The sequence below is a fragment of the Stegodyphus dumicola genome, chromosome X2 (genome assembly GCF_044657685.1).
Source record: "Stegodyphus dumicola isolate Sdum_Otavi_A_Nest chromosome X2, ASM4465768v1".
NCBI classification, from domain to species: domain Eukaryota; kingdom Metazoa; phylum Arthropoda; class Arachnida; order Araneae; family Eresidae; genus Stegodyphus; species Stegodyphus dumicola.
In genome coordinates, this window is record NC_140781.1 from 154,092,738 (window position 1) to 154,115,803 (window position 23,066).

A 23,066-nucleotide genomic window follows, 5' to 3' on the forward strand; every position below is an offset into this window, starting at 1 on the left:
AAAAATGAATCATTATTCCTTAACGTATAAGATTCTTTTCTAATTGCTCTACGTCAGGAGGCTTGACCTACCAGCGCGTCGACAGGCAATTTTTGATAGCTCATCAAAAGTTTTAAAGCAACCTATTTCTTACCGTACAATTAATATATATATACATAATTACCAATCAATATAATTATTAATTTACTGTTAATATCTACATTTGTTTATTATTAACTCCATAACTGCTTTGTTTCCTTGGAATCTCCTATTTTACACTCTTTTTCTCATAGGAACTGCATTTATGTGAGTCGCGAGGCTAAAATGTTTGGAAAACAGCGTTCTAAGTTATTATCAATGAAAGAAAAAAAGAGGGGGCTTGGAAGCATACAGCAAATGCATAAAGATGGAGGATAGAAATTTAGTTACCAAGAAGGTCCCCGTAGGAGACATTTTCCTATTAATTTTTTATTGGCTAATACAGCGATACAGTGGCGGGAGGGGCCATGCTTCTCATTTTGCTAAAGTACAGGTCTGTTATATATTTATTGCATAGTTTTATGTATTGTCGTATTTGCTGTTGCAACAGGTTGTACGTTAAAAAAATTCCATTTTAAAATTAGAGGGAAATTCAGTTGGGGGGATAAAAAAAACCTTTATCTTTCTGCGAAGCAGGCAGGAAAAAAAGGATGGAATTACGCACAGGCAAAAATACCAGCCATGCTACCAAATCCTTACAATTCTTTTCCGTTTCCTGCTTTTCCTGGAAAACGGACTTTTTCCATGGACGACTTATTGTAGAAAAAATGACGATGGATATTTTCCCAAGTAAACAAAATTTCATTTGTTCTGGAACTAAGATTCAAGTTTACCATAAACATATTTCAAAATGCACATGTTCTTTATGCATTTAGAAAACTAACACAAAGCTTTAAAAATCTCTAATAGAAAACTTTATAAAGTACAGTGTTTAAACAGCATTGATATGAAAACGCCATAAAAACCCATATGGATAGTTCTGATGTTTTAATTAAATACTCTACGGACACAAAAAAACAGAATCAAGTACAGATGAAAGCTTACGGTTGCTAAACATGCATTTTTAATACAGCAACAGCTCCAAAGAATTCCATTTGTTAGTTCAAGTAATTCCCATTATCAAATGTGCCAATGATTTACGAATCCTATCTAATAGTACGAGTAGACAATGAAATACAACCAAGGCCTGATTCGGGCCTAGGCACGATGTTCTTTCATGGCCAATTTTATGATGAAAGAAGTTTTGTGAAGACGTTAGACAATTTTTCGAACTACCTAAAATTCCGGGGCTTGGGTAATAATCAATTATTACAATGATTGTCAGTTCATTCAATTCTGTTGAGATTCTTCATTTTGAACATTATGAACACGTCCAAAATCTATTATTCATTTCATCGGACCTTTACTTCTAATTCTGCATTCCGAAGCATTTCGTAAACCTATAGTTACAATAGTGAAATATAACAATGAAAAGAACGGCAGACCTCTATCGCAACATATAAAAAATTAATTTTTCACACAATTTACGACTCTTTGTATCGGCTATACTTAATTAAAAACTTGGGAAACCGAGATTAAATGTGAGAATTCAAGCGAATCCTTTCCTGTAATTCCAGGACATATTTCTTCTTTCTAAAACCTATCGGGTCAGGGTCGCTGAAAATTTTTACGGATGTCATACGAATAATTGCTATTCCCTCCTGCATTTTAGCTGTTTCAAACATTATCACTTTTAATTTGTTTGATTGCAAGGATATTGAATTACGCAAGGAATTACTGTTGTGTAATTTTCAGTCTTTTTTATTAATACACCTAATGTCAACTATAATTACCTTCAGTTACAGTAAAGAGACATACTTGCTATTTCTCTGGAAAATTTTAATTTAAAATTGTAGTTACGATGACCTACATTAGAATAAAATGAATCATTGAAAAAGCTGATTTTACGCAGTAAATAGAAACACAAATAAAAGTTTTCAATATTTACTGTTTCCTTGCAATGATCAGGGTCAGATATTAAGGTAGTTGAGATTAATAAAACATTTATTAGTTTGAAAAATGGACATTCTTACAGTTAACTCTTACGCGGTAGTTAATTTTTTTGAGAAAAAGGTATTTTACATTTGGTATTTGATGCCAAATGTAGCGGGAATGATAGCTTACGCTAAAATATGATCTTTTCAGACCTCAAGGCGTTATTACTTAATTTTTCTGCTAACTCAGTATACACGAATAATAATCAATATCACGAATAAAAATCAGTATTACCGTCTTTCTAATGCTGCTGATACTCTCTCTCTTCTCTTTGAATAGTTAGCAGAAATGAAGGGGGGAGGGGAATAATACTTTTAGAAAATTATTAATTAAATCTGTAGGATATTATTAGACACTCAGCATACTACAAAAACAATTGATCATCTTCAAGCTTATTACAAGACAATGAAAATCAAAATTACATAATGCATGTTCTTATTAAAAAATTGCAATGCCACTGAAGAGTTTTTCCGAGAAAACTGAACCTATGCCATTAAAACATGCTTAACAGTCTTCTAAAACGAACTGGCAACAGTACCATCGGGAGAAATATTAAAATGTTGCGAAACCAAATTCGGCGGTTTATTTGCGAATTTTATAATTTTAACTAATTAAAAAAACTGTTATTCACACAATCAACGGGCCGGATATTAGAAATCCGGACTGCCCGAATGAAACCGGCCGGTGGCAATACTGGTGATAACAAATCAATATACCAGATGGAATATTAGCCCTTCCTCGCTGAAATGGGCGTTCTAATGTCAGCCACCTGCCACCGTCGGAAGCTTTCAGAACAATGGCCACTATACTGAGATGTCAATAAAAGTACCATTTGTTTATGCTTTTTTTTTTTTTTTTTTTTTTTTTTTTTGTGAATGTTTTATAAAAAGAAAGTTTTCGGACAAGAAACTTTCTCTTAAATAGCTAGCTACTATGGGAACTCCGAACTAATATCGTTAGATGCAATGATGCAAGAATCCTCATCTCCATGAAAAAGGGAAGTCGGCGAACTCCATAAAACGTTAAGACAGAGTACATTGTTATCCACAAACGAACTGAATACCTCAACGTAAGGGGGAGAATTTACTACACGACAGCGAGTTTATTTTTATATTACTTGCGCAGTCTTTATCATAAGTTGCGTAATTATAGAAACGAACAACTAGTACCTGTTTTGAAAAAGGGCCTCTATTTAAATTGAAAGCGGCTAAAAAATAATAATTTTAATAATTTTAGCATTTTAAATACGTGTCGTTTAGCATTTCAACTAGGTAGAAAGGGGGGAGGAAGCAATTACACGCTGATGTATGGCGCGTCTCTTATTTTTAACAGAATGTTTAAAGGAGAAGTTCGGAATTTAAAAAAATAATGACGTAAAAATAAATCTAAAATACTGTGCTGGCATTAAGTTGATCATACTTGGAGAATGAATAGACTGAATTACTTGGATTACAGCTAAGCACGCAAAAGCTACCCGACTATACAAGCCTATTATATTTGAGACTGAAAGAAAGACAAAAGAAACAAAAGAGGCCATTTTGAACGTGATATCAGTTTTAAAAAATCTGTTTCCTTCTTTTAGGCAGTTTTCTGCACAATACTGAAAAGAAGAAAAAATCGCGTAAGTGGAATTAACATTAATAACGAAAATTCCGAAAACAAGACTGCATAACGATGTTCATTTAGAATTTCTGGTTTAAGCAATATTTATGGTATTCATAAAAGCCGTTTACAGATATAAAAAATAATCTTAAAAAATCAATTCACTTCTGATGAAAGCATATACATCCAACAGAATATTATTTTATTAGACATTGTTTATTAGGATCTGCAATCTCTTCGTCGAAATGGAATAATGCAAAGTTGCTACGATTGGCAATATGTCAAAAGACTCGTTTCTCAGTTAATATGCGTTGCTTACACTTTAGTTTAAGCAGTAACTAAGGGAGAGACCTCTAATATAAATCTGCAAATCATCTGAGGCTGAAATCCTGAATTAGAGTTTAGGATTTAATCCTGTAAGGTATGGAATTCTCAAGCGCATTTCATAGGCTCCTTCGTCAGGCAAATAAATATCTTTAAAGGGAAGGGAAAATATTCTTGAAACTTTATTTGCAAAAGGCGATTATATGCAATTCGTGATGGAGAAGCAAAGTGTTCTCTTAATTGTGTAAGACATGAATTCAATAATAATTATTCTTTCACCAAGTTCATTCTAATAGAAACTTTTAAACAAATTTTAAAAGTAGCTGGACAAATACCCTGAAAGCTAGAAAATAATTCAAAATTCATAACTGCATTTACAAGGTATTAATGAATACACGTAATATGCAACGTATAGTTCATCTTTATACAACATACAAGTGTTATCTTCAAAGCGAAAGAGTGTATAGCGATCGGAATTTCTAATATGTAACACAATCAAGTTCCACGGTTCAGGTAACAAACATGAGTCAAAAGTTCTGCAACTGACACACGCTCGCCACATGAACCTTGAACCTTTGTGTTTGAACCTTAAAACACCTGATAGCGCGCTTCAGCTGAGTAGATGGGTACACAACCGCTCAACCGGAATAACGTCACACCGGTGATCGGTGTTCAGGAAATCATGTTTCGCGACAAAAGGGAGACAGGAAAAGACTGAGAGGAAGAAAGGACGCTAAGTTCTTAAACAGCTGGACAAAATATGCAAAAATGACCATGGTTTACAACAAACAAACATGATTAAATTATTCATTCTAACACAAACAGTTATACAGAATAACTATCTTTCATTAACATTAAATATAAAAAAAAAGTGCTGGCAATCCAACAGTTTTAATTTAGTTATAACCATAGGTATTAAGCTAAAATGTACCCTGTAATTACTGGTACGACAAATACTTAAAATTCTTCTTTGCTTAAAATTATGTCATTTCCAATAAGCGAAAAGGATTTTACAGTTGCATATTTATCTGTGAAATTGGATCTGCATTTTCTTGCATTAATTTTTTTATCAAAAATAATGTAAAGAATCAGAATCTACTGGATAAATTTAATTTTAGTTCACTTAATTAAATAATTGGATGACCGCATCAGATGAAATGACTAGAGTAATAATATAACACAAGAATAAAAAGTCACAAAGTGAAGCAACGGGTTTGCTCTGTTGGTCTTAATTCTTTGCATTACCATATGAAACGCGAACATGAAGCATTTCGTTTAGAAAGTCTTCCACGAAATAAGCTCTGTAAAGCCAGATAGAAGTCAACCGTTTCGCCGTCCTAACTAACACATATTATTAGTTCTTCTTCCTTTGCCATAAATGCGCACGACGATGACACTAGTGATAACGCTTGTTCACTTCACAAATGCTTCCTTTGTGTTACCATTTTTAATTCTTAGGCTAAAAAGCTGCTGCAAATTAATTTATACATTTCTATTTATTTGACAAAGAGACTCGAAACTGACATGTTGAATATCAATTAATTACATTACGAAATGTCTGCTAATTTCCTCATTAAGCAAAAACACTTTTCAGGATTACTAAAAAACTTATTTGTTTTAAGCAACTTTAAAATTATGTACTAACCGCTATTGTTTTATGGGTAATACCATTTGTTTTTTCAAAATTGGACACAATGAAGTTTAAATCAAATTATTAAATCATATGTAATTCCTGCAAAGAGACTATATCAAATGATTATAGAGAAGTTGTTTTGGAGATACTGCATATTTCTCTAAAACGCATTTCTACAAGCCAGTTTAGTGTATCTCTGCTAACCTGCTAGATGTAACTATCGAGACAGTTACAAAAAATAAATAAATAAAGCTCCATAATTAACTATTATTTAAGATATAATCGCTTGCCATTAATGTGTGTGATTATACTCTAGGTTTTTTTTATTACTATAATTATTAAAGGTAGAAAAACTTATAAATGATAATAATATATAAAAAGAACTTATAAATTATAATAATTTATATTTATATAAAATAAGTCCTCTATTGCAGTGATTCTCGAGTTCTTAATAAAATATATGTTCTAATACCACATTATTTTTCAAAAGGAGATAAAAAAAATGTCAGTTTCGTTCCAAGTGAAATATGTGCCTTCGCTTTAATCTTATTAATTATGAGCAGACGTGGCGTTATAAGGATATGAAAGCCATTATCCTTGAGAAAGGCTGCATTTGGTCTCAAGGATGAAAATTACATTAAATTAAATTATTAAGTACTGTCAGGTGCTTTGTTTTCTGCACCCATTGTTTTTCAACTAGCCTGTCTTATATATCGCACTCTGCTGTAGTGTAAACTTTACAGGTGGCATGCTGTCCAGTGATTGGCTAACGCAAAATTTCTTTGTCAAGGAAATAAAACACATCAATCAGTCCCTCAAGTTTAAAAACAATCTTAATAAATTCAAATGTAACGCAGATGCAAAATACGGTGAGAAATCCATAAACCACAACAATCAGTGTTCAGAAAGTGGAACGAATATTCCATTGAGCACGTGAAAAAATCACGTGCGAAAAAAATTCTAATTGTTTACATGTTTACTCAGATGGACCCTGAATAATTATTCAATGTCAGCATTAAAGTAAAAAAACCTCTTTTATGCTTACGGGTAAATAAATAGCTGCTGACATATTGCTTTGTTTATTCCTGAGGCTCGACTTAGATAAAACAATAAAATGTAAGCTTCAGTGATCCTCAAGCGCAAAACTATTGCTTCGTTAAGCATCAAAAACAAATCACAGATTGTTTATCACTTATTTTCCGCTTTCGATTTCTTTTACTTTCAATGTCAAGATCAGTACGAAACAAGATTTCATTCATTCCTTTCCCCATTTTTTTTTTTTTTTGCAAATATTTATGTTAAAGGGCTTAATTGGCGATAATCACCGATATTAAAGATCAATACGAGATGAATGAAGTTATGGACTCATTTAGAATTCCTCACGGGTGTAGTTACAAGCTATCAGTCGCAGACATATGCCTTACAATATCCGTCAAGAATGAAGTATCTAAAATCTAGAGCGAATTTGGTCATTTTCATCTCAATTTGGTCATTCTTCATTCATTTTTCTTTTCGGGCTCCACTGGACCTTCCGCTTATTCCCTGAAACTATGTTCAAAATCAATGCTGCAACTAAGAACTGAGTGAGTGTGAGAAGTTGTTGCATGAATAATGAATGCATTAAAAAGAATGTGAAGAGAAGTAACTCTAAATGAATACCGTTTACCATACAAGCGATCATGCAATTACTATGAAAGTTGTACACTAAAAATAGAATCAACAGATAACAGAAGCAATCAAAGGCTTGTCATAATAAGAGGCAGAATTAAAATTAGTACCGATTATAACATGCTATATACTATACTAAACTAATATTAAGCTTTGTTCCGTAAACACCACTGTTGCTCCGTTACAGTCTTTTCATGCTTAATTAATTAATTAATTAATATGAGTGAAAAGATTGAGAACTCTCCAACGACTTGCCAGTGAATCTAATGAACGTATAATGCAGTCTGGAAACACTATTTTTGGTTGTCTTGTCATTTATGTTTTCAATCAAAGGTCCACAGTCTTGTTTATACCTCAAACATATTCTGCGGAATCATTGCTGCGACATTTCTACTATAAGGACAATACAACATGATTTCGCATGATGAACATGATGATAAGCATCATGATTAACAGGGTTCATGTTTAATTCATTACATGATGTCTCCGATTAGCATTGATGCCTAGGATGAAATTCTTGTCAAAAATGAATGATGAAATTCGTCGTATCAAAAAACATTTTTTGGTGTTAATCACACATACACCGATAAGCATTTCCTTCAAGCCGAAATGCCGGTCATGAAAGAAAAGATAATGGTTACCACTGAAAAATTACTCGAGAAAAGAAAGAGATACTTTATGGAAGTCATTCTAACGGAAATTTCTCCTATTTATAGCATTCATGGAAAAGATTATAAAAGCCTTAGACAATCAAACTGCTCGGCCATTCAGGAAAAGAGCAGAGCTGAACTACTAGAGTTCCTCGACTTTAACCACTCGGACACGGATGAACCATGAAAGATTTGGTAGAAGTAAGCAGTTTTAGAGGATTTACAGCTTCCGCTTAGTTCCGGTGATTTATTACTGTGTGATTCGTATTTCTAGATGACTACGCCTAGACATCGGAATGGCCTGAGATAATTCACAGAAGAGTATTTATGAAAGGCCTTGATCTTTTCTACCATTGTTTCAGATGAATGTGCAAAAAAGAATAAAGCAAAATTATGCCGCTTTGGGTATAATTTGAATTGAGGAAAATTATTTGAGACATTTTATTATTGTTATGTTACCAGCCATTTTGTTCTTCAGTTACGAGAAGCAGGATTGTATTATCCATTTTCAGTTATATTTTCAAATACATAATAAAGTTTCGCATTAGTGAGTTGTTTTTTTAACATTCAATTGTTTTAGCTCGAGAGCTTAAGTTTATCATTTTGAAATGAACAGAAAGAGATTACATTCAAATTTTACTGTTGACATAACAATGCTGGCAAAATGGAACTGGGTAATTCCTAACTTAAATTGGTTCTCATCTGATAAGTCTTAGTAATCTCTGATACTGAATTTAAATTTGATGATATAGCCTGCATATTTTAACTTAGGCACAATTTTTGTAATGAAATACCGGTGAGCACTGCATTTAAAAAATTCACCTTTTATTAAAAAACATTGCTTGACAGCGGCAAACGATCATTGTGTAACGAGACATATAACATGCAACGTAAAAACATGCTTTTTCAATTATAATAATGGCGCAAATGTTTATAAAACTTATTAGATAGGTATATTATCAATTACATAAATTAATTGTATTATAAAATACATCAGAAATATTATTAAAAAACAAAATACAGCTATTATTTTTAAGAAATAAGCGTACTGCTTTCAAATCGCTCGCAGTTAATTGAACAACACGTAGTTTTATTTTGAAAGACAAATACAATTATGCCACGACGAATAGCAGTATCTCTGAGAACTCCAGTCTGCGTAGACGAGAATTTTAAAATGTATGCCTCGTGGAATAGCAACATATGCCAGACCGTGTCAATGATAAATGCGTAATTGGAAAGAAAAAATGGAAAAACTACGATATAGATTTTCTAATGTCAAAACCACATATTACGCTACCCATTATTTTAGAAAATGTTATCCATATCTGATTCTAAAAGTAAATACAGTTAAAAAGATCTTTCGCGATGGCCTACTCCTTCAGATGACCACCTCACAAAATAAGCGTTATTTCTAGGATCATAAACAAATATCGTTATTAAACATCATCTTTCTAAAAGATGATCAAAACCATCGGAAAATGTGAGTGGTCTTAAGAAAAGTTTCAATGTAGGGTCCTATTATGAGTCTGAGTTCCTGGCACAAAGTTCTTTTATGGGTTTTCAGTACAGTTCGGTTCGGTTCATGTGATCACGGCAAAGCCTCGAGGACTATCTGCCTTAAGGGGAGGGATGACTTCGCGGAAGACTTTCTAAGGGAAACTGGCTCGTATACATGTTACACATGGAAAAAACCACGAAACGCTCATGCAGCCAGCCCGTAGGCAGGATTCGAACCTCGGCCTGAACTACCAGTGTTCAGCGACTTTACTACTCGGCAGCTGATGGACCTGGGTCTTCAGTACAAGACAATGCTGAAGACCCATAAAAAAGAACTTTGAAAAACTCTTTCTATGCGTGGTCGCACCAGTGGGCGAGTGGTTAAGATCGCTGAATGTATTGAAGTTAGACCCGGGCTGGTTGCATGTTTGGTCATCAAGGTTTTTCTCATGCGTAACGAGAACACGAGCCAGTTTACCTTAGAAAATCCTTCATGAAGGCATTTCTTTCCTTAGGCCCTTGAGTACAGCCATACAGCCCTTGAGTGCTTTCCATACCCCAATAAACATAATCTTTGTGTGAGAGAAAAAACAAGGTTTCAAGAAACTATATCATTTTGGAAACATCGTGAAACCTAGGGCTCTAAGTTCAGGGGACAATCAAGACTTAGTTTACTGCACTTAGAAATAAATATAGCTATAAATACTTTATTAAACTAGAGATGGCAAAAAATAAATGCCCAATATCGCAATACTTTAACTGAATTTAAAAGGAGGAACGGAAAGAATAAGCAAACCAAAAATTTTAAAAAAGAAAACTAAAATCGATAATATCCAGAGCCTCATAATTCAGAGAATACTCCTAAATCAGCAACCGCAATCAAAACACTCGTATCTTATTCACATGAGGTATGAATGCAATAGATGTTGCTGAACAGGTGCTACGGGTGCTACATGTTCAAAGCGGATCTACGGAACAAGATAATTATCGACTAGAGCATATTAACCTCTGTGTCTTATTCCAGATCAGAGCTTTTCTTCATAGCTACAGGAGCGTGGAAGAGCGGACCATGAACTTCAAGATATTCCACAGACGACAAAAGACTAGTGACAGGGCAAAAAAGGTTCTTCATTTGAGACTAGAACCGACAGCCTTATTGAAATACAAGTTCACGATATATGTGTTTCATTTCATTAAAAAAAAACTGAATGTTTGGATTATACTTCCAGGAAATACAAAGCTTTTTTACACTTAAGTTTTACGATTTATCTTCTTCAAGAGTAAAACATTTAAACAAAGTTGCAGTTTTTGTCTACATTTAAGCTTTGTGAACGCATCAGTCCACACACTTTTTTCCTTTTAGTACAGCGTTTTCTCATTCCACCCTTATTTGTCCGATAAAGGTTCCTGTTCTTTATTTATTAGGAATTTGCACGACAATGCAATGAGAGGTTCGAATATTCTCTAACAGAGGTAAAACTAAACAATCAACATTTTAAATGGTTACTAAAATATTCTTTCCGATTCAGTTTCTCGTAGAAGCCACTGAGCACAGCGAGTAGTTACAAAGTTTCTTCCGATCACAATTGGATCCAGAATGTTTCAGAGTGCACCCATTTTTACGTTTTACAATATTCTCCGCGAATACATTGATTATGGCAAAGTTTTTCAAACTGTATGCGGCAGTTGTCTTGCAGGGACGGCACAGAGACTCCGCGAGATTTTGCTTAGCATGATGTTTGTTATGCTATTTTTAATGTAATGCGCTATTTTATAATGCTCATTCCTCTGTACTAAAAAAGAGTGCAGAAATTAATGTAAGCACTGTTTACAAGAAAATGATTCACTGCACAAAAGTGCTCAGAATTGGAAGAAGATTTTGTGTAACAAAGAAAGTAAAGGATGGAAAAGTTTGAGAACCTCAGGTTTATAGACAAGACATTTCCCAATTTTATTTAGTCTTGGAACGTGTTGTAGACAAATTCTGCTGAAATTTCAGTTAGACTTCCAAAGGCATCGTCATGAAGGATACCCTGATAAAGGTGCTGGAACCTTTATCCAGTTCGGCCAGCGCTCACAAAAACGAAAACCATCATAAGGGCATTCCGACAGAAAGGTGTCGGTACTTTACTGATGAACAGTTTCTTTTACTTGAAAAAAAGCAACAGTCTTCTTGAAGGTTTCCAGCAACGTTATACTGGTACTCTTACTTTGCACGTAAGGTTTTAGTTTGTTACTCTGATTAATAAAGCAAAAGAAAACAATATTTTCATAGCTGTTAGTCCGTCATAACACGGACGGCAGTTTTAGAAATGCTGCTTTTCTTTAAGTTAAAAACTTTTCTTCAAAAAGATTTTCTTCACCGCAAATGTATACCTGTATGCCAAAGCATCATTTTGAAGTTTTCTTGTCTTGGTGAGCACTGGCTGACCTGCATGAAGTTGCTGACACTTTTACGACGAAATATCGTTATACAACAATCCCATTGTGCGATACCTTACTTGGATCATCATGAATGTTGTTTACTTAACGTTCTTGCAGCCGAAAATGAGTGTGGGAGGTAAAAATACTTTTGCAATTTTGCAAAAATTCGCGCACGATTTAGAGGGAACACTGGTTCAATCGAGTTAACACATCGATGACTTTTAGATTAAAAATTATTACCCTTTTATAGTTAATAATTTAACAAAAACGTTATAGTTGGCTGTGGTTTCAGTGGATAACAAACACTAGTTTAAGCTGATTATGAATGGCTATAACATCGTACAGAAAACATCGATACGCCAATTGACGCACATAGTGTCGTACTTTTCTGGGATAATCAATACATGATTTTAAAGTAAGTTCCCTATTTAACTGAGAACAGCCAAGAGACATCCATGAGAGAAATTTCCTCTTCGCAGCTTGCATTTATTTTGCTCGAATCTCATACAGAAATCGGGAGAATACAATACAGAAAATCGGGAGGGGGGAAGCACCTGTCCTTCAATTAAGCTAATTTTACCAAAACCGCTAAATTTGCCCGAAAAATGCATATATAAACAGGCGTTATTCAGATACTCTAGAGAGCTGTCAGAAAACGAAAGTAAATTTTTAAAATGTGTGTGTGGGGGGGGAATGAAATGAAAGATGAGAATGCATCGGGAAATAACATAAAGAATGCATTTCGTTTGCATTAGTATTGCATTCGTTTGCATTTATATCTCGTTCCACTACTTCGATGAAAACGTACTGCTAATTACGAATGAATCTTTCATGGTAGCGGCTTCATAAAAAGAGCGCGCAGAAAGAAATAAAATTAATGAGAATAATTTAAGATGGTAATCAAAATTCTTTCATCCTGATTAAATTTTCAATTGAAAAGCACATATTTTTTTGCTCAAATAAGCTACTGTTAGTTACCTCTTTTAATTCTTTTAGAAATTGAGGAACAATCTTCAGCATTATGTAATACAATTTTTGCTAGAAATTAAAAATATTTGTAGAATACATAGTGTAATATAAATTTTTTATTAATTTTATATTTCGTCGTTTTAGTAATAAGCAAGTCATATTTTGATCTTCGAAGCCCATTTAATTAAAAAGTTAATCATTACACAATGAAAACTAAAGTGCCAGAAAATTTAAGTCTTAAAAATAGAGCAATCGAACTGGGATATACACAGCATATGGATATCGATATAATTTCCTTCGAATAACAATTACTCGTTACAGCCGCCGAGCAAATCTCCATGGCATATGCGCTTGTTAGCATCAGTATGGCCTTGCACTTATCACAGTATTAAATTCAAAAATGGCAACAAATCAATATTTGAAGTGTGAGCATAGACCTATTAAATTTTCTATAAAACTTTGCTCGCTTTCAGAGTTGAAAGAATGACTATTCTTGTCTTACATTTAAACAGTCTTTCATATCTTACTACATTCACATACGTTATTCCTCCTATTGTCATAATTGTACGTATTTATGTTATGAAAGAATAACATTGAATTTGAATTTGAAGAAGAATGCAATGATTTTTAAGGGCCTCTTAATAATCACGACACTTTAAAAGGGTATTGTTTAAGACATTTTCAACAATATTGCCATTCCGAAAAAAAATGCAAGCTGAGTAAAATCATTCGTGCTCATGTCGCAATCGCAAGGGGCCCACAAATCTTTAAGGAATTTCAAAAAACAGTAAAAATATTCTATGCTTTATGAGAAAAGTGGCAATCTGGAAGTTCATATGAGATCCTCTCCTCCTCCTCCAATTTCATAAAGCTGCCACCGAGTTCAGTAATCTTAATACTGAATGGAATTCCATTATCTATAACACTCTAGAATCACTACAGTATTAATGAGTATTATTTATATTTAAGCCTCAAAATGAAGTCCTTTGACTATCGAGTTGATGCGATTTACGAGTAAAGCGAATCAGCTAGAAACAATGCTTAAAATTCATTATTATTCACGAATTATTCCGTCTCCTTTAACTAGGATGCCAACATTTTGAAATGCGTAACAAAATAGCAGCACTTGTTCGCTAAATGGCAGCACTGACGATAAATGACACTTAAAAATCAAACCTTAATAATTGAGGTTCATTTGATAAAGCCAATAACAACATAGCTAATTTTAGATTAAAGACCAATTACGTTTATAATGAGTACAATCTCCGCTTAGAGTATTTCGAAGTATCTAATTGTTTCTCAATTTTTCCAGAGGACACTAAAAGAATTATTTGGGGAATAAGAACGTAAGTGAAGGTATGATTCCACAAATTAACAGAGATGTTTAACCAAAATAATAGGAATACTACAATCACAACTGATTTTATTGAACGTAGTAGTGAATCTTCAGTAACGCTGCTTCGTTCATTCATTCGCACCATTTTCCACTTCGATCCAAGAAGATGCAACTAAAAGACAGAGTTATAAGGAGGTACGCAATAAAATAATACGAAAGAATTTATTTTAAAAGTTACGAAGATACATGCTACCTATAAGATTTAGGAAAAGAGGGGCGAAACCTAAATATTTTAGTTAGCTGCACTAGATAAACATGCTACTTTAAAGTCGTTATTTTCAACAAACAGAGATGGTATGAACACATAAAACACCCTGGAATGTGCATGGATTTTTGACGTAAATAATCTTGAACTTGGTCAAGTTCCATTTTCTGTTGCAACTAGTAGGCTTGCAATGTTCATTTGTAAGCAAAGTCCATTTTGATACTATTGATTCAAACAAATAACTTCTACAATAACATTATCAAATGCAGGGGTTATTCATTTTACTGCCGTCAGATGTTGGTTATAATTTCTTGTTAATTGTTCTGTTTAGAGCAGAACATTAATTCTAAAACTGAATTTTGGGGCTCCTGACAAGAAAGACGCAACTTACATTAATTTTATCATTTTGCATCGAAAACTTCATATATTCGTTTCACTTTTCAAATTGTTGCCACCAAATATTATCGCCCTGTGTTATATTTAAAGAAATTAAATAAGGAAGAATCTGCATAAATGTATGTATGTTTCTCGCATTGTCATAAAACAACGGTACCTATCAAATTTTGAATAACGTAATCCTCCACCGAATATGGGGATCTGGAAGCCCTAATTTAGAATTTGTTTTATTATCGATTTCATATTTTGTAACACTTTAATAAGTATTTTTATTAACAAACTCAACGATTTCAAAGCGAGCAATGGCAACACTCTACCAAAAAACTAAAACGAAAACAAAAACAAAAAAAAAAAAAAAAAAAAAAACATTTTTATCTCCAGCATGCGAGACTGTGTATCGGAAATTCTAAAGATATGCTCATTTCAAAATTATTTTGCGATATTGCTGTTGAATTGAATTTTATGGTTAATTAACAAAGGTAACACACAAAACGTTAAAAATACACCTCTTTGGGCATAATGTAAAATCTAAAAGCTTTCAGATTTTTTTTTTTTTAACAGAATAGTGGTATTCAGAGTAAGATATATTTATAATTAAATTAATTACATCAACACTTAATTTGGAACTGTTTCTTATTTTAAGTTCAAAATATTTTTTTTTTTATTTCAACCTTCAAAATTACATTTCCGTTTTTAAATTTTTCCATATGAGAAAATTAAAAGGTCTGAATCTCGCACTTTAGATCAGTTTACTTACTTCTGAAAGTGACAACATTCCAAAGAAACAAATTTATTAGTATGCAATACGTTTACAACTCTTCGACAAAGTATTTTCAATAAATCACAATTAAGCTCACGAATGTCATTTATAATGGTGATGCGGAAGAAATGAACAAAACTTCATTTTATCTGAAATAATCAGTACTAATTTCATTTGAAAGTAACCCTGTCAGCTCTTACTTTTTACTCTCAATGTGATAAGAATCGAGAATAATGCACATAATTCTCTTTTTACGCACTCTTTTATTTCAGTAGCTACTTAACAAATTAGAAAATTAGCAAAAATTTCTAATAATATATATGCACTCCAAAAATTTAAATACCTAAAATAAAGAATATAATTTAACCCTTTGCATCGATATATTGATATATAAATACAAACATACCTTTCAAACTGATGAGCTACACAGATGAAATCCGCCAAAAAAAGTCCGTGCAGTTATTTCCACTTACTCCTTACACATAATTTACTATGGAGCAAATGCATCCGTCTTTTCACTGAGTCTCATTTTTTAGCACGACCTGTCATTTTCCCATGGGTATCAAAAACAGGGTTGGCTCTGGGTTCACGCGACGTTCTCTCTGCACTTGGGGTATCATGCACTTTCCACAACTATTATAACTGCACAATCCAATTTAACTATACACTGTCACTGGTATAAAGTACAACAGGTGCATCAGCAAATTTACAAGGATACCCAGCTGAGGTATTAGCGCTTAGCACGAGTTGAATAACATGCTCTCCGAACGCGAGTTCAACACTCGGACATGATGCACCGACGAAATATATTTCGCGTCTGTTCGCTAGTCCGCTTTCATTCCTCCCGAATGTTTGAAAACGGAATTTTCCCTTAAGGGATAAAACTTCATCACACACTCGTCTGGCGTACTACGGAATTCTTCCCCATTTTCGTACTCAGTGTCCCTGCGTAGGGATGTTAGGCACAAAGCAACAGGAAAAGGCTGGGCCCATAAAACGGGCCTCGGGAAAATGATTTGACAAATAGATTGCTCGAAAGTTTACTGGCTGGTGGCTAGGTCGGTCTCACATATGGCGTACGTGAGAACCGTATGGTTCTAAAAGACGATTAAATTGGGAACTTACACATTCAACTCACTTTGTCTTGCTATTAAAAATAATAGTAAGTACTGAATAAATGAAATGAAAAGAAATTAATGAGAGGATACTTATTGCTAGGGAAGCCTTTCTTTGAAACTGCTCCATAATTGACAGTTTCATTAGAACAAGGTTTCTTTCCTGGGATCCCTGTTCCCAAGGCTCCCGTATATTTTTTACAGAACTTTATTTCTGGGAATTAGGAGAGTTTCCAAGAAAATTAAATTTACTTTAAATGGAATTATAATATAATGTTTGAAGACGAATGGTGTAAGTTATTGCATTCTGAAGCAAAAAAGTTTTCGGTTTCTAATGGTCATCAAATAACTGTCATTGTAATAAATTTCTGTACGGAAACTGAATGTATAATTAATTTTAAAGGTATAAGACTTCCTTTCTCAATCAAAGATTTTTTTTTTTTTAATGTAAAAATTTTTAGCCCAAAAGGGCGATTAATTTCGTTTTGCCATTTTGCGTCGAAAACGTTAAAAGTCCTTTCCACTTTTCAAATTGTTGCCACCAAATATTATCGCCCTGTGTTATATTTAAAGAAATTAAAAAATGCAGAATCTGCATAAATGTATATATGTTTCTCGGAGTGTGATAAAACAACGGTACCTCTAGCCATCAAATGTTGATTAACGTAATCCTCCATAGAATATGGGCAACTGAAAGCCCTAATATGGAGTTTCGAATTTCTTTTATTATCGATTTCATATTTTGTAACACTTTAACGAATTTTTGATTAACAAACACAACGATTTCAAAGCGAGCAATGGCAGCACTGTATGGAAAAAAAAGAAAGAAAAAAAAACATTTTTATCTCCAGCGCGTGAGACTGTGTATCGAAAATTCTTGCGATATTGCTGTTGAATTGAATTTTAAGGTTTAAGTGCGAGAAACATGATATGTAATAAATAAAGGTAACATACAAAACGTTAAAAAAAAATACCCCTTTGGGCTTAATGTAAAATCTGAAAGCTTTCAGATTTTTTTAATATTAAAAACTTTCCATAATTTTTTTTTTTTAAACTTTTTTTTTTTCTTTTCTTATTTTCTCTTTACGTAAAGTTTAGTATTGTCAGGTAGCAGTTATCGATGGAGTAACATTCAACTAACTATAACTGAACAGTATTTTTTAATTTCCCTGCATTTTTTAAAAAAATTATATACGCATTGCATCCATCTTCAAATCTCTATGCCTGATTCATTGGTGGCAGCATTTCAGGAAAATATTATGATGTTCCTTTTCTCGGATGAAATATTCATAAAAATATTTCACAATTCTTTAAAATCGGGAAGTATAAAATATCATTCTGTTTGCGTCTTAGACGTTAACTATCGATTTAACTCTACCAGTAACGCTGAAACTCTCTGTGGATAAGAAATTGAGTCTAGACATGTGAGCACTAAAGATGAAGGCGCCAGATAAACGAAAAGAGACACTGCTAATGTACTAGTTTAACAAGATGGATACATCACAATAGATAACAAATTTGTTGGTGTCGATCAGAGATTCTAAACGCTTTTCTTGCATTGACTCCTTTTAAAAGAATAAATTACTTCATCAACCGTCCCCCCTATATTTTTTATAATATACACCATGCAACATAATCGTAATACAAATAATTGTATATAAACAACTTAAAGATAAAAATAAAATTAAGAATATGAACGGAAGTTTTGAAAAAAATGATTGATTAGATTTATATTTTATTATTTTTGTATTATTATTATTATTTTTAATTTTACAGAAAATAAACAAATTTTCAGAAACAAAAATTACAGATTCTAATTGCCCAAAGTTCTCTTTTAATTAATGCAATGGTTGCGATTGATGTCTCCTCTTTAAAAAAATACTCACCTGTTTCTCGTTTCCTTAGTAAATTTGTAAATAGGAGGGGAACGCGGGAAGGAGGGAGAAGATACTTTATCAATTATTGACTTGACTAAAGCCTGTTTCCAGTCAGGGTCCAATAGTTGAAAGGGAGGGGGGAATCAATAATGCTGATTTGGTAATAACTTACCGGATTGACGGATATTTTTATCGGATGACTTTTAGATTCTAAAACTGAGCTTACCCATGTGTTTTGAATAAGTCCTTGTATGATACAGTTTCATATCAATAAACAATTAATTATCAATTTTAGCAATGAATTTTTTTTTTTTTTTTTTTTTTTTTTTTTTTTTTGTAATCAGTAGGATCTTGGTTATTCCAATTAATTGCCGCTACATATTCGGCTATCGAACCCTTGATGGTCACTGACCCTCTTTAAAATTACATCTATCTCCAAGGGATAAATACTGATCCCACTGAGAACCCCTGGTGTAGAGGAATTCCCCACAGATGAAACAAAAAAGAATAATTTTATAAAGTATAACATAAAAGCCAAAATTCTTTTTCTCTTGCTGCAAGTACTAGTAGTATATGATGAATCCTACATGTAGCTACCAACTCTTCCGACTTTTATTAAGTTTGTTTGTTTGTATTGCATTTTCTGGTACAAACCTTACAAGGTTATCTACGTCAAACCAGTAATCCGATCTTACAGAGAGACTCCCGGTATTTCATATGATTTCCCAGCAGATCACCGAATCTCCCGGGTTTTAATTTTTAACCTTTAGTATCGAAAACTGCTTAGAAACCTGTTCCACGGCAATAAATTAAATTTATAAAATTAATTAAACTTAAATTGTTCAAATTCCATTCCTACCACAACTAGTGATGTTCAGCATAATTTTTTTTATTAAATTTTATTTTATCTGAATTGTCTTAATCTACAGCAGACCTTTGAAGAAATTTTATGAAGATTTAACCAATGTTTAATCAGTTCATATTTGTATTTAATTTTGTTTTACATCAATACAGGGTACATTACTAAGCTTATCCATACAATAGTACTCGTACTTACATTAATCATTAATTTTATTTTCATCGCATTTAAAAGTACTATTGATAAGTAAACTTTTTCTTCCCTGCTCACGATTTTTTCAGTATAAAGGTGTAAAAAAAATTTCGAAACGAAATTAGATATAGGATATAAAAATTAAGAACATCTAACTAGGTGATACAATTACATATCATAGTGATGCAATTTATATTTTACCTCAGAATCATGTTTAAATAGTTTAGTGATCCGAATCATGTTTAAATAGTTTAGTAATCCGAAGCATGTTTAAATAGTTTAGTAATCCGAATCATGTTTAAATACTTTAGTAATCCGAATCATGTATTATAAATTGAATTTTAGTCAATTTATAGTTCTTTTGAACCGACGTAACGCGAAAATATTCCGGAAACTTTCGATTTTCGAGCTACAAACCTCTCAGTTTTTCATATTTTAAGGCTAGCGGTTATGAATGTATAAATGGTGGAAATTATTTTCCTCTTAACATGCAAATTTATTTTTAGTTGCAGAAAAGGAATGTAATCTGTTAATTTTCCTTTGTTTAGAAAAAGTATGATTTTAAAGTATGTAAGCATATATAATTTAATTCATCCAACAGTTTCCGAAAAGCAATGCAACCTACCGGGATTACCTCGTGAAACGAAAAATGAAAAACCCTAGTTGAAACCTTGATTTACCAATACCATCTGAATATTTTGTTTTAAAACTGTACTTCTTATTATTGTTTTTCTGGACATCTATTTATTTACTTATAAGCTTTTAAGGCAGAGTTGCATGATTTATATACATCCCAATGCTTCATTCATTAATTCATGATAATTTAGCTCATGCTGATACGCATACATTATAGACAGAATACTTTTATTTCTGAGTGACATGGAAAAATGGCGGGGCAAAATCGACAAACATTTTTAAAGTCTGGGCTCAGGAGTCTGGGCTGGGAGAGATTGGTGATAGTGGATGAGGGGTAGGTAAGGTAAGGTAAATCGCTGAGTTTGCTTCCGACCCAGGTATAGATATATCCAATCAGAATTGGTTACGAACTCGGCGGGAGTCAACCACTAGCTACCAGGCCTCAGCCCTGGGCAGCCCCGGCTGAGCAGACGACATTTATAAAATGCAAAAAAGAGATATACATATGCATACAAGGCACTTGAAGAAGGGTACTACAATGTACAAAGAAATATATGCATGTGCATACAAGGCACTTAAAGAAGGGTACTACAATGTACAAAGAAATATATGCATGTGCATACAAGGCACTTGAAGAAGAGTACAATCAAAATATATGTGTATACATACAAAATACGAACTCATATACAGATATAAAGTACACACTTACATACATAGATATTCCGAAACAAATAAAAGTATACATACTCTCACTCATATTGATATATACACCCATACATATACGTTATCATGATAGTTAAAGTTTACAAGAAGCATGCCATTGAGGTACGCGTGATCCTTAGTATGAATTAGGTACCATAAATAAAAGATATAAACATGTACAGATACATTACAGCATTCAGATACAGTACGAACTTTATGTATGAAAACCTGGCACAGCATAAATACAAAATTACATATTGTACATAAATATCACATACTCTGTTGCTGACGTATTGAACTAGCTTATATAGACTTTTATGACTACTATCTTCCAGCGTCAGAAGAGTAATTGCTAGTACAGTAGTCAATTATTGTTTTCAGTTTCCGCTGGGCAACTCTGTTACTTTGTAGATTCTGGAACCAATTTGGCCAGAATCTCGCTCCTGGTTGCTTGAGGCTGTGTTAAGTGCTGTGTGTGGGCAGGAGAACACAAAATGATCTGGATGACCCTCCTCCCCACATTCACAGTTACCATTCTCTCTCAAGCCAAAGCGGCAGAGGACAAGCGTCTACGGAGAGAAGGCAACTTTTGAGATCATGAATCTGATCCTCCCGTCTTACGCGCATCTCAGTTTGCGCATCATGTGACGTTAACAGATACGTCAAAAATGTGTCTGTTTACATTTTGCATTTGACTTCGTGCGTTTTATGCTTCGTTAGTATGTGAATTTTGCTTTCACATATTTATAATGAACTGAAGAATCTCTCAATAAAAGACCCTTCTCACTGCCAAATACTTAGGAATATTGTGAGGATTCTGCTTCAGAATATTAGAATATATAGCACCAATTTAAATGAGCTGGGTGGTGATATCAATGATCATTCAAGACAATAGATCTGAAATTCACATTTCCGCTTTGATTACGATTGGTAACATCTTTCAGAAAACTGTAATTTCAAAATCTTACAACTGTTCTATTTGCAAAAAGTGTATTTTAAATGCCAGCAATTTATAGCATCATTTGAAGAACATTCATTCCAATAAAAAGCATATTTCTACTGCTGAAATATTTAATTCCAATTCAGATCATGCATTTTATAAAGTCGTCAATGGTAATTCGATTTCATATACTTTTGCTTCAAAATCCAGTATAACTTCAAAAAAGATTTAGCTGCCCTGATTCCAAAAAAATGTTTCTCAAGTAACAGCAATCTAAAATGTCACTGCATGAAATTGCATATATCACAACAAACAACATTACTCAAAGCAAGTAAAAATAAAGTTTTCCAATTTAAATGCAGTTTATATAGTCGTCAGTTCAACAATAATAAAAATTTATTATTTTCACAATCAGATAGCGCATTTACTGCCCTTGAGTGTTCATCATTAAAAAATTATATAAATGCACATTATGTAATGAAGGTTTTCCAAAGGAAAACTTTTCATTACATTTGCAAATGGAACATGAAATAGTCATTGAAAAAGAAGAGAGAGATTTCTCTGTGTTTAATGATTTCATGTTGTGAAAGGAGAATTTTGAAATGGAAACATAATCTAAATTTTTTTAATTTACAAAGAAACATGACCCATTACATGTAAAAGATATTTATTTTGTATGCCATCATTCAGGACATTATTTTATATCTAAAGTGCAAGGCATGGGACATTTAAAAATACAAGGGAGTAACAAAATTAATGCTTATTGCCCAGTAAGCCAGTTTAATAATGGAAAATGTACTGCTTATATAAAAAAACCCATTGTAAGTCATAGAAAGGGTATAGGGCATCTGTCTCTTACAAAATTAGAACGGCAGTTATACCATTCTAATGTTAATTTATGTAACTTAAATTGCTGGAAAAGTATCTTTTGATGAAATTTTAGATAAAATTCAAGATTCTGTATATGATACTGCATCTTTTGACAAAGAATGATTTATGGAATATTGAAAATTCGGTACTCTTCCGTTATCAGAACCAGAATCAGAAATGTATGCATGTATGGCTGGATGGATGTGTTCATGTATGCATATATATGTGTACATATGAATGTATACATTTCTGAATCTGGTCCCAGTAACAGAAGTGTACCGAAAATTCTTATAATCCAC

The 23,066-nt window shown here is 32.9% G+C and overlaps 1 protein-coding gene across 1 annotated transcript in view; it reads right to left on the reverse strand.

The window, feature by feature from the left end:
• The window catches only part of rau (RA domain-containing protein rau), a 101,071-nt gene extending 84,670 nt beyond the window's left edge, over positions 1 to 16,401 (reverse strand). Inside the window, exon 1 of the mRNA XM_035354417.2 lies at positions 15,983 to 16,401. The gene's annotated coding sequence lies outside the window, so the exon portion shown is untranslated. The remainder of the gene's footprint in view (positions 1 to 15,982) is intronic.
• Positions 16,402 to 23,066: the final 6,665 nt, after the last annotated feature.